Below are 10962 nucleotides of genomic sequence, written 5' to 3'. Positions count from 1 at the left end.
CCTGCTCCCCTCCCCTCCCCCCCGCCCCCCCCCTTCCCTGACATTTTTGTGTTTACAGCATTTTTCTTTCCAAATGAGAAGCCATGGATCCATTCAGCATCACCTCCTTTATTAGCCTTTGTAAAAGGGCTTGAGAAGGTTTCATTACAAGCAGAAGAGGCGCTGGGGGGGAAGGTCTAGGCAGGAGAAATGGAGCAGGGATGGCAGGAGCTCATGCCCTGTGTGTTGGGTTGGGATGGGGCTGGGATGGTGACTCTTCAGCCCCTGACACAGGGCTGTTTTGGGCTAGCTCCCCCAAGCAGGTACCATGCTCTTTCACGCCCATGCTGAGGACAGTCATGCAAGAATCACATGCGATGTGAATGCATCGCTTGTTTGGGAGAAACAGCCAAGTGCTCAGCTTGTATAGTCAAAGTATAGCTTTGACTCCTTCCACCCCATTATCCAAATTTCTTCTATCCTCCTTGCTGCTGTGCTGTGATTGGGCTTTCTCAGCACTTTACATGACTGGTCTTTCCTTACTTTTCCTATCACCAGACAATGTCCATGTTCTCTCTCGCTGTTCCTACTGCCCGGCATCCTGCTGCCTGAAGTCATGCCTGAAGTCATGCACTGTATGTATCTCACCTACCCACTTTCTCTCCTGTTTTCTCCTGTAGCTGTGGTCAAAGAACCAGATCTGTTCATACCCCTCTCTCTTCTCTGCTGTGGGGGCATTTTCTATCTTTTCTCAGGTTCTTGGGCTAAGCAGTCAAGAGTACTGCTGTAGAGGACCTGGATGGCTGCAGAAAATGTCGTTTACGTCAGCTTATTCTCACTGGGGAAACCTGCAGGTTGTAAAATATATATATATAAGCCTGTTGGCTGAGGCTTAAAGTGAAAATTAACCCCTTGCATTGCACTTCCCCACTTTCCCCAAATACCAGTGGGCAGAGAAACCTAAAAAAGGAGTGTTCTGTCTCCATCTCAGGGGGTGAGGGGGAGACAAGGGGGACCAATGGGCAAGCCTAAAATATATTTGGTTTGCATGCATTAGTAAGTTTGAGAGGAGTTTCTGCTGAAAAGGGAGCAGAGAAAGGCTACAGCAGTATGCAGAAGTCCAGGCCAATTAACCCTAACTGTGCCTGAGATGAGCCCGTCCCCTGCCGTGCAGGACTTGCTTCCAGTGCTGGAGTGCAGAGGTTAAAGTGAACAGAGAAGAGAAGAGAAAGGGATGGGAGATGTTTTTTCTGCAAGTGTTCAGCAAGTTCTGGCACAGAAAAGGCTTCTTATGAGTTTCCTGGGAGCCAAGAAACAAAAGCAGCTGCTGAAGAATCACCTTTAAGAGAGATTCCTGTATTTAGCTCTCCGTGTTATCCGCACTTTCTAAAGAGCTGAAATAACAAACTGTGCGCAGAGCGGCAGGGGAGTTATCACTGTTGTTAGAAAGGGGGGTGGACTGATGCATGACTGGCAGAGGGAGGAACAGTTCATGGCAGGTAGCAGGACCCACTACAGGAAAATATCATGGCTGCTGGTCCTCTGAGCTGACACTGGACCTTGCTACTCGCCCAGGATGGCAACTAGGTGGCTTCAGCATTTCTCTTCAGCAGAAAAAAAAATGTAAATTGTCATTATAGTTATACTTCAGGCACTTTCCCCCTTCCCCAGAGGAGGCTTAAGCCAGTATTCTTTTAAAAACTCCTTTAAATGTAAACCATATCCTTGTTGCTGCTAGCTGCATTCTGGCAAGACGGTCACACACACGTGTACCTTTGCAATAGTGTCCAAAGAGTTCACATGTCAAAACCCTCTTGCTGCGCAAGTGAAAGGGAGACGCTTGCACTGCGCGTTAAGTCCATAATGAGAGAGGTGTGTGTGCGGTGGGGGGTGTACTTGAGGAAATTACAAAATATTTCTTGAGTTAAGTATGTTTATGAAACATTTCAGTCAGGACCAGTTATACACTAGTGATTCCCAACCACATTTGACCTTTTTTCATAGCACTGCGTGTTGCTTTCTTCTGTCTCCCATCTTGACAGCAAACCCCAGAATATTGTTGCTGCCCCTGCCTTCCTCCACTGCTGTCAGTTTGAGAAAGTGCCAGTGGAAAGACTTAGATAACCAGCCAAGCAAAGCATATTAGTTTGGTCTCTCATCTCTAATGTTGGCGCTCAAGACAGAGAGGTTATTTTAATTGGGACCCAGTATTAGAGATAAAATTATTTTTTTTCCTGGAAAGTCATTGTGTTAAATTTGAGATTAACACTGAGATTGATTAAATTTAATCTGGACCCAAATTTAACTTTCTGTCACTCAACAGTGGCTTCCACAATACAGAAGAAAAAAAATTAAAGCAGCCAGAGCATGGGATATGTCAATCTCAGCTATTCATTTTTAGGATATTACAGGAGGCCAATGTGTTTGAACAGTGAAAGGAAAGAAACAGCCTGGTTTTAGAAGTGCTAAGTATCCCAGAGAATTCTTGATACACTTAAATTTTGGACGCTAAAGCTTCCTGAACATCAGATCCATAGAGTACAGAGTATATCTACGTTACTTGCAGTATCAAATGAAAAAAAATCTAGAGTTCCTATTCTCTTGCTGTTTGGTTTTGTTTTTCTATTCCTTCATTGTAAATGATTAAAACCTACTGACAGTATCTCCTCTCCCCCTCTTTTTATTAATTCATGATGAATTCTGTTTTCTGGCTGACATCAGTACCCTGTCATGGTTCGAAACTCTTCCAGAGCTTGGTTGGCTTGTTGCTTGCTTGCTGAAAAAAGTGTTTATATCAGGATTTCTGGAAAGCAACAAAATGTGGTGTTATGGGGCGGAGGAAGTTATTTTGTTTTGTTTATACAGAACTTGAACTTTGAGGTATTTGCATTGTCTAATATGCGACTCATTAGAAAAAAAATAATGCAAAGGGTTCTGGTCTGTTTCTTCTATTCGTTCTTTTGTTATACCTTGGACAGTGTGGTAATCTCAGGAGGATGTAGCATTCCCTGCACACACTGGGCTCAGCCATCTGGCAGACTTGCCAGAGGGTACAACATCTTTGAGAAAACTCAGATTTTCTGGTGTTCCATTTTTGTTTCCCCACTTGAGTTTGAGGCACATCTCACAGTCACCTGCTGCTGTATGCAAGTCCTCTTTGATTATTAGGTTTGACCTTAAAGATGCCCTCTGTTAAATTCTCTGTGTCTGAAGTAGTCTCTCACATGTGTCAGAGGTCGATCCCATAAACATCCTGCACAAGGAGTGAGCTCTCACCCCAGAGCGCAAAGTTTGAGAATTCAAGCCTTTTGTCAAAAATCTTTCTACTGGAACAAGGAAGATTTCTTTATTTTGTGAACACTATTAAAACTGTGTTTGTTTAAAGACATCAAATGTCAAACTGGAAATGGTTTTGCGTGCAGAGCAAGGGAATATAGTTATCGTCAGGTACAAAGTTGTAAGATGTGCAATGATGGTTTTCACTTACTTACTGCTGCCAGTGCCAGAGAAGGTTGTTCTCTACCAAAAAAAAAAAAGAAGAAACTGCTGATTGGCAGTTCCATCTGTTAAAAGATGTTCCCTATATAGTGGTATTTGTTTATACTAAAAAAGTGATTGCATATATCATTAACTTACACTAATCATGTGCAGTCTAAGAAAATTTCCAGAAAGCCAACAAAAACTGTGGTTATGATGATCCGTGACTTACTGCACTGATTTACATTTTGGTCTGATGCACGTAGTGCCTAACAAGAGATCACTGGGAGAAATGATGTTCTGAATAATACCGTTAGTAAATCAGGGTCTTTTGCTTCATATGTCATATAAGAGTCTGGTTCCTAAAATGAAAAAAAAATAGGATAATGGGGAGTCCTGCCTAGTTTATAACACCATTCACCTTTCTGAGTATGTTCTCAAAATGCTTGAGCATCCTAACTCCCTATGGAGTTGATCTTATTTGGCACCTAACTAAAAGCAGCTTGCTCACTGGATAGCCAACTTAATTCAGAATGCATTACCTATAGCCAAATTATATGCCACGTGTTGAGATTGGTAGTTGGCTCTATGGGCAGCCAGAAAATTTGGACTTTCAGGTCTTTGGAGAGTCTCTTTCTGAGATGTTGTAAACAGCTACTTTCATCTTTGGGTTTTCAAACTGAGGGTCAAATGTACTTCACTGAATGTCTATCTATCTTTTTCTTTCTTTGCTAAACAGAACACTATCCCTGTTTTACTGTGTCCAGCTGGCACATCCTCAGCACGCTGATTTCATTTAAAAAATCACTACCCATTGTAGAAGCCAGATGTAGCTGAATAGCAGCATTTTGCTCATCGTATAGCTCTGCTGGCTGAACTGTTCAAAGGGCTGTTCCTGCAAACAGCGCAGTGAGTACTCCTGGAGTAGTGAGAGAAGACATGAAGTGCTGCATCTGTGATGTGCCTGAGAGTGGGACTCTGCTTTGACAGGGCATCTGTCATCCCATGGCTCTAGGATTTGGGATGGTTCTTCAAGCATACTGTTACGGGACTTCACTTAAGCTGTAGCAAATTCCAAGACAGTAGCAAATTGAACAGGCTTGCAGGCAACCTCCCTGACCAGCCTCCAACTTGCAGGTACCAGTTTGTACCTAGGGAGCAGACTTTCTTCCTCAAGGCCATGGAGAGCTTCCTTTGAAAAAGTATGGAGCAGCCATCAATATTGTGAAGATCCCCACAAACTTATTTTATAGTTTCAAACTGTAGTACTACCAACTCAGACCTGATAGAAAAAGTACAGAGAGAAGTTGGCCAGGTTGGATGGGGCTCTGAGCAGCCTGATCTAGTTAGCGGTGTTCCTGCTCCTGCAGGGGGGTTGGACTAGATGACCTCTAGGGGTCCCTTCCAACCCAAAACATTCTATGATTCTATGATTCTAAGTACCACTTGCATTAGATACACCACTGTGATTTACCAGCACTGTTCATGTTGTCCTAGGAAGTGAAAGCTGGAAGGATGATTGTTACCAGATTACAGGAAATGTGACTGTTAGATTGCTCTGTTTATCCCTTGCCTACCTTGCCTTTCACAAGTGGGCTTTCTGGCTGTTCTTCATACTGTTGTTTTATTGGGAAAGAAACAAGATTACATAGATAGCTGGATGCACATAATCTAAATGAGAGTAAGAGTAGTTGGAAAGAAAACAACTGGTAAGTATAAAGATAAAATAGTCTCAGGTAAGAGTTCCACAGGAGAAACTTTTCTTTGCATATAAAATAAGTCATTCATTATCTTCCATTCAGAAAGAATCTGTCACCTGAGCATAGAGGAAGAGATGGCTACAGGCGAGAGCATGGGACTGATCGTGAAAAGGCTTGAATTTTGTTCTTGGCTTTTCTGAGATGCTTTGGACAAGTGACCTTCTCAGTGTTTCAATCTCTTGTCCTCATTTTAATCATATGGCACCATCTGAGATAGCTGCCTGTCTTGATTAAACTTAGCCTTTATATTTTTAAAGTGGTTGTGTCTCTTTCTTCCCTGTCTAAACAGTCTCATGCGTTTGATCTTTCTTCATAGGTCCCATTTTCTAACTGTTTGATCATCCTCATTGCCCTTCCCTGGACTCCTCCAACCAATCCATAAAAATTTGAACTGCAGTGGCTATAACTGGGCACGTTACTCCAGTTCAGGCCTTCTCCCTCCAAAGATGGAAGAGTGCTTTCTAAGGATGCCAAAGTGCACCAACTAGGAAAAAAGGAGAGACTGCATGAAGGTACTCTAAAACCTGACTATTTTCAATACCTCATGCTAATGACCAGGTGCTAATGTTGAATCATCAATTGTAAGCATTGCTTGCCACCTCATTCGAGCCTTATTTGTGTAGCTACAAGCACCCTTCATAAGCTTCCTTTTGCCTTGCTGTCATCTTAATGTGATGTTTTACACATTACTCTTTTTTTGGAGACACATACAAAAACTAAATTTGTAAAATGCTTTTGGCTATATTAGGATATAATGAGATTGTATTACCTTATCTTGTACAGAAATAGTCCAGAGGTGGACTACTTCATCTTGTAGTGGCGTCCCATGTGGCAGGAGGCTCCTGGAACTGTAAGAGAACAGAAATCGGTGGAAATGCTAATCAGCTGCAGTGCCCATAGCAGTGCTTGGCTACTTAAGATGCCCCATGCATACTGTTTCCCTCAACACTCTGAGTATCACCATTCATTCTAAAATTTATTGGTGACTCTCTCTTGCCAGATTGTCCTATCTCTTGTATCTCCTGTCCATATTAAGCAAGTCAGGCATTACAGTCATTGGTGTTTGCTTGAGTTTCATCTTTGAAATGTTACACATAGTTTTGCCCCTACCAAAAAAAAAGAACTGATCTGAAATTTTCTATCTTGGTGCTTTGTTTCAGGACTAGGCAAAACTTTAATCATATCTAAAAATAGAAGTTATGAAGAATAAACAAGTTTTGAAGAATAAACATTGTAGTACATTACATTAAAATTATGGCGAGGTTGGTTTTGTGGTGGTTTTTTTTCAGGTGGAATCTGCCATCTCTGGAAAAGCATGTACCAGGCTTGAGCCTTGGAGAAAATTGTCTCCTTGCTCTTGGTGGAGGCTGGAGTTGTTCTGCACCTCCTTTTTGGACTGGGTGAATCTGGGAAGCTGGGTGACAAACAGCAACCTTTTCCTCTGCTCTTGGTAAGCATGCAAGCAACACTGCCTCAAACACTACCAGTAAGGAGAGACAGGGACTGGGAAGAAGTTGGTGGTGCTGGAGGAGGGAGCAGGCCTGGCTCAGCAAGCAGACCGGGAGCCAGGCCTGTGGAGGGGATCAGGTAGAAACATGGGCTACAGCAGGTCTGTGGGGGCAGGATGGAAGCTGGTGAGGAAAAGGATAGGGGCTGGAGGGTAGGGAGTTCTGAGGAGGGAGAAGAGAAGGAACTGAAGAAGGTTTCATGGCTGTAGCAGGGACATAGCATTAGAAAACAGGGCCAAGGTGCTCTTTCCTCCTGTGAATTCATCACCTGAAAACTGAATTCAGCATCAGCTGGTGTGAGATCTGGGTAAGCGGCATCCCTGCCTTTTTCAAAACTGCTTGGGCAGGTGCCCTTAACTAAGTCTGTATCCTAGTGCATTAAGGGACAAATCAAGGTTATATATGAAGGTTGCACTCAGTGTGAGCTTCTTTATAAACGCAGCAAAACTTTTCATTGCTTGGCTTAAGCAAGTTTAGCATTTGTAAGCTATTTGAGTGCAGAGGATACTATGTCTGGTAGAAAAATAGCTATTTTCATGCTGCGAGTACTTATTTTTTCACTTGGGATACTTTTTATATCTATCATTTGAATAAGATACTCCAGTCTTCTGTCCTTATCGAGAGAGTCCAGAATTTCACAGTGTAAATAGGCGTCACTAACTTAAGGTTTGCATTTCAAGGCTTAGCTTTACCACTAAGTACTGTATATTCTTCTTTTGGGAATCTACATTCTTGTTCATATATACAGTATGTAGCCTCTGTTCCTTAAAAAGAAATTTTAACCAGTTGTGATCATGAGATAAACTCTTAACATTTCAATCGCCTGACTTTGAAAATGACTGGTAGCATATTTTATACTTGAGTACATAGGTGTGAGACTGGACCATTTTGAATAATGAATAAGTTAAATGATAGCTCAAGTGAAAAATCATCATCTGCTATTTTGACAGATTATCTGTGTTGGGAGAATGATTAGTGAATGGAAGGAAAGGAAGGTAGCAAAGATCAAAACAAGTGATTTATCCTAGTGTTCTTAGTTTTCCTACCTTTTACATAAAAATGCTATAGGTATACATGTATCGATGAGATGGAGGAACTTCCTTCATCAGCAACCAGTACGGTCCAATACATCCACAGCCAGACAGGGACAATACTAGGGATGCCAGTTACACTGCCCCAGGGGAGAGGGACTGTAATTTCAGAGAGAGCAGGGCAGAATGACATAAGCACATAACAACCCTAGCAGATAATCAATACACTTCTGAGCACAAAGCCACTTATAACTTTTAATACTGAGGCCGCCAAATACAGTGGGAAGTTAGCTGCTTTTGATGCAGCAGTCAAAGGGTCAAATTCTTTCCCCTGCTGCTCGAGCGTAGCTCTGTGGCAGTCTGCTGGGCTCCGCCAGTGAAACTGAAGAGGAGGATTTGGCTTGCAGCCTAGTTTTAATCTGCACGTATGGTATCAATTTTGGAAGCATTTTCTGGTTGTCCTCACAGTTATAAAAGGGTAGAAAAATATATTTATTCTCTTCCCCAGTTTAAATCCAGTCTTTTTTTAACTCACTTGTGTTAATTCTTTACCTGAGAAATGCAATACTTACCTTCATCTTCAGTTTTGCCATAGGATTGGCCTTTCTATTATTAAATACCCCTGCTGTCTGTCCTAAGGGAAAGGCTGCTCTGGAGAAACCAGCTTGCCCCAGCAGATCCCAGTTCTCTCCTGCACGTGTAGCTGGTGCCAAGTCCATTGGGTCACTAACCTACAGGTGCCCCTTCTGACCGTAGGCCCTGGAGTCTCCTGCCCATCGGCCTTCTTCCTCCTTTTTCTTAGCATGTTCATCCAGTTGTTGTTTGCTTGGAGATGAGGAGTATTACGGAGCATGTATATAATAATTGTGTACACTTGCAGTCGGCTGCTAAAGAGGGGAGTATCTCCTCGAGCTCACTGAAATCTTCAGCTTTCGTGATGAGCACAGAAACCATCAGCCATTGATGAGTGTCTGGTCCCATTAATGAGCTCTGACCCCCGCAGAGCTCCATCTCAAGCAGTCTCACACCTCTCCTAATGGCTGGTTTACTATAAGGTTTTCCTGACATGGTCTCAGGACGTATTCCTTGCTTTTGGTACCTTCTGCCATGTTTTACGTCACCCCTTTCTTTGGGGTAAGCACCGCTTCCTCCTGCTTCTGAGAAGGACCAGCAGCTCCTGGCTCTCCCCAGGGCACAGCAATGTGAGAAGCTGCCTGTAGCAAGGATCTCAGCTTTCCCATGTGATTGTAGATAGCATTCATATTTTCTTCAGAGTCTGAGGAAACTTAGGTATGAGAAGCAATTAAGCCCTTCCAGTATTTTTTTACCTTTTTTTTGCTGCTTTCTCATCTAATTTCTAATTTTTCTTCCTTCCCAATTGCTTCTTTGTCAGTCTTTCTGCCCTCTTTCTGAACTCTCCTCCTTTTTTTACCTCTTTTATGTGCCATGACACTGACTCGGCATCCAAGATCAAAATTTCCATGTGGCTGTACAGACCTATTACTTCTTGACTCTTTTAACAGGCCTAAAAATCTTCTTTAGCATAAAATACTTCAATAAATAGCATAAGATAACCATTTAAGAAGCAAGTGAACAATAGTGGCAGGCTGCATGTGGTAAACTTAGCTTTAGTTATGCTACTATAAGTAAAATAAAAGGACTGGAAAACATAGGAGGTGAGAAAATTCTGAAGCAGGGAGGTGAGGCAAGGTTGTTGGATGCAGACTCGTAAGGGCAGCCCTATCATGCACCAGCCAGTAGATGACATTTGCCACCTTGAATTTCTGCTGACAGCTGTCCACGTGTGCCGATACTATTACTGTAGGTTAACAAATGATCAAAAGTTCTCCTTATTTCCAGCAAATTGGCACTGCAATTGCTTCTAGCAATTTCCCCTAGGTTCGCTGACCCTGTAACATCAGTAGTTCATAATGATTAAAACAGGAAGCAAAGCAGGAAGTTCATCACGCTTCCAGACCACAGTGCTGCTCTGGTACTCTGCTATGGAATACGTGTCATCTGTGTTGTGCTGGTTTAGATTTCTCTCTCATGAAAACCAGATCACTAACTGCTGAACTAACCAAAATTACCTTCTAACATACTTATCATGAAAACAAGCTTTAACACCTGCAGATCAGTATGGCCATGCCTATATGTCAAGAAGTGAGAATGCCTGAAAGAGGTTCTCCTTTCATAAGATGAAATTTTTTGGCTATCCAAACCCATCAGCTGATTACGATCATGGCCTTATTTTACTTGGGCTGTTTTGAACATTGAAGATGAAAGAAAAGTCCCATTTTGGAAACACATTCCCAGTGTTCAAAGTGATTATCAAACCAACCCAGCTTCTTTACCTTTTACCTGCAACATCAGCTTTTTTTAATGACAAGTCAGTTGTGCAACTGAGTGGATACAGGTTTCTGTGTCTATCAATCAGATTTGTTCTGGCTATTTACTACCAATCACTCTGACAGTTCCAGTTCACTTAGGTCTTTTGCTTTGTGCAGTAGTTTGGTCATGACTGTAAGTATGGAGCTGTTTCTGCAGTTTTCATGTTTAATTTTGGATAGTGGCAGCAACAGTGGGAAATCTTGGCTAATCAGGCCATTGAACACAAACATGCCAGATGCCTTGTGTGTCTGGGGTTTATCACTGCACCATGAGACAAGCTCTGGCCATTGTGTGCATCGCAAATTTAGATCTGCATGACTCAATTGACAATAATTTCTGAGTAACACTGGGATAGGTTTATGACGTGTCCAGAACCTCAGCCTGTGTTGCACTGCAGTTTTTAAACACTAATTTGCTAAGTCTCTGCATAACTCTTGCATCACTAGTGGGTTAAACAACGCTATTGAAAAGTTTTCCTGAGGTTTAAGAATTTTTATGCAAGGGAAAATATGACAGCATATTTAAAATTTTATCCTGCAAAAGACTGAGTTCCAAGGCCAATCAAAATGTAAAGAAACCCATAGAAAATAAACTTAGTAATGCCTTCACACATTCAGGACTAGATTAATCGAGCACAAATTATTTGAATGGGTTTGTCCAACGAAAATTACATTTCTGCACACAGTATGCTTTGACCTCTTTTTCTCTTGCACCATCAAACAAATTACAAAAAAGCCCACAACTGTGCTAAACAAACATGGTTGTTTGGTTGTACCAAGTTTTTGTTCCAGCAGTGGAATTCATTAAAACAGCATG

The sequence above is a fragment of the Egretta garzetta genome, unplaced genomic scaffold (assembly GCF_000687185.1).
Source record: "Egretta garzetta isolate BGI_Z169 unplaced genomic scaffold, ASM68718v1 scaffold413, whole genome shotgun sequence".
NCBI classification, from domain to species: Eukaryota; Metazoa; Chordata; class Aves; order Pelecaniformes; family Ardeidae; genus Egretta; species Egretta garzetta.
The sequence above is the reverse complement of the archived record's forward strand: the minus strand, read 5'-3'. Positions refer to the sequence as shown.